Consider the following 2,234-nt stretch of genomic DNA (forward strand, 5'->3'; position numbering starts at 1 on the left):
CCACAATGAGCAATGCGGAGTTCAGGGAGTGCAGAACTCATTACTGTGCTGACAAGATGTTAGTCTCCCTCTACCCTACTTGGAGTTGCTGGTATTGAACCTGCGACCTTCTACATGCAAGGCACATGCTCTGCCACTGAGCTATAGCCCATCCTCAAAATGATCCTTGTTAACAAGGTTGATATAGGAATATAGGAAGCTGCCTTATACCAAGTTAAGAGTGTTGGACCATCCAGTATTCTGCACTGACTAGTAATGGCTCTTCAGGGTTTCGGGCGGGATTTTCTCATGGCCTGACCTGGAGATACCAGGGATTGAACCTGGAATCTTCTGGATGCAAAGCAGATGCTCTACCACTGAGCTATAGCCTCGTCAGGGCCAAGCTAGGGCATTGGAAACAGGCTCTGAAACTGAGCCATGTCTCAAACTGAAGGATGAGATTGCCAGAGCAATATAAAATCGAGAAAAGTAACATCTGTCCAACTCTAGGAGGGGTGTGCAGAATCCACAGGGACGTGTTCAGCAAGGGAACAATTCCTCAGGGAGAAATGTAACAAGTAAACAAGTCCTTACCATGCGGAGCAACCTTATCTTCATCTTCATCCTCTCTCTCTCTCTTGGCAATAAGCTTTATTTAACAGAGGCAGGAAATTTGGTAGCCAGTGGACTTTGTCAGCTCAGCTTATTTAAGAACTTTGAGCACAGTGCTGAGATGCCAATGATTAAAAGCTTTGGACGCACCAGTCCTTTCCACGCTGAGGATCTTGTTATCTGAAGCCAATGTGTGAAGGACACGCTGTGGGTTCAGATATTTTAAACAGGGCTCTAGGAATTTGGGAAGCCATCTGGGTAGCCTTTGATGTATTACTGGGGGGCGGGGGACAAAGATCCTTTTCCAGGCAAATCTACTGTGAAAAGATGATGCTAGCAATATGACATTTTAATTTTTTAAAAAAATTCTGATTGGCAATGGTCACATCATAAGAAGGATGAAAAGAAGGTCAGGACAGCAGCCAACTCCCCTGCCTAGGGGCAGAATGATTCACTCGCTCTTTGCAGATCAAGAGAGGCAGCCTACTGTGACATAACTAGGAATGTAAAAGCTTAGTTTTCCATTCTGCTCTGCCTAGCTCACACGCAGCACTGTTTCTGTTCCACTGCACTGCTTCTTCCACCAAAAAACTATGTTCTTCATCTCACTGTCTGCTAAGTTAGTAAGGAAGCACTCTGTGGTGCTTGCAGTGTGGGCTTTGAGTCCCAGGAGTTCCCTCTCTACTTGAGAGCCAGTATGGTGTGGTGGTTAGACTCAGGGAGTGGGTGGTGCTGTGGTCTAAACCACTGAGCCTCTTGGGCTTGCTGATCAGAGGGTCAGCGGTTCGAATCCACACAACAGGGTGAGTTCCTGTTGCTCTGTCCCAGCTTCTGCCAACCTAGCAGTTCAAAAGCACGTCAAAGTGCAAGTAGATAAATAGGTTCCGCTGTGGCAGGAAGGGAAATGGCATTTCCATGCGCTCTGGTTTCTGTCACAGCGTTCTGTTGTGCCAGAAGCAGTTTAGTCATGCTGGCCACATGACCCAGAAAGCTGTCTCCATCGGCCTGAAGCAAGATGAGCGCTGCACCCCATAGTCGCCTTTGACTGGACTTAACTGTCCAGGGTCCTTTACCTTTCACCTTTAGTGGTTAGAGTGCTGGACTAGGACCTAGGAGACTGGGGTTCGAATCCCCACCCAGCCATGAAGCTCACTGGGTGGCTGTGGGCCAGTCAGCAGCTCTGTTTAACCTACCTCAGAGGGTTGTTGTGAGGATAAAATGGGACGAGGGACAGAATCATATATGCCACGTTGAGCTCCTCCTCGTTCCTGGTCATTCTGCTTCAGTTCAGAACCCATAAGTGTATATGTGAAATTCAGATGTTATGTCCCAACATACATGACTTTACACTTGTAAATCAGTGGACACATTTTGAATTTTGAGAGGGTACTGGGGGCATCAATCACAAAATAGCTACTATGGGGAGGGGGTTTGGCTTAACACAAAATTAGAGAGATAGCAACCCCTGGAACCTAAAGCTTAACATGGGAATTTGGTTTTGTCCTACTGGTCCTGACTGTGGAGATCAGACAATATTGATCTTACACACACACACACACACACACGAGTGAGAGTTGTTGTCTAGTAATAGGGGATAATGTACAAGGTAGCTACACCACGCACAATCTCATTTCACACAAAGA

At 46.7% G+C, this 2,234-nt stretch overlaps 1 long non-coding RNA gene across 2 annotated transcripts in view; it reads right to left on the reverse strand.

Moving 5' to 3' along the window:
• The window catches only part of LOC310664032, a 21,112-nt gene extending 20,368 nt beyond the window's left edge, over window positions 1–744 (reverse strand). Inside the window, exon 1 of one of the 2 annotated variants that reach the window (XR_014504750.1) lies at window positions 574–744. This is a non-coding gene — a long non-coding RNA (uncharacterized lncRNA). The remainder of the gene's footprint in view (window positions 1–573) is intronic. The other variant, XR_014504751.1, reaches the window with a different exon arrangement.
• Window positions 745–2,234: the final 1,490 nt, after the last annotated feature.

Source organism: Podarcis tiliguerta (assembly GCF_965153285.1).
Source record: "Podarcis tiliguerta genome assembly, chromosome: 14".
In the NCBI taxonomy this organism is placed as follows: Eukaryota; Metazoa; Chordata; class Lepidosauria; order Squamata; family Lacertidae; genus Podarcis; species Podarcis tiliguerta.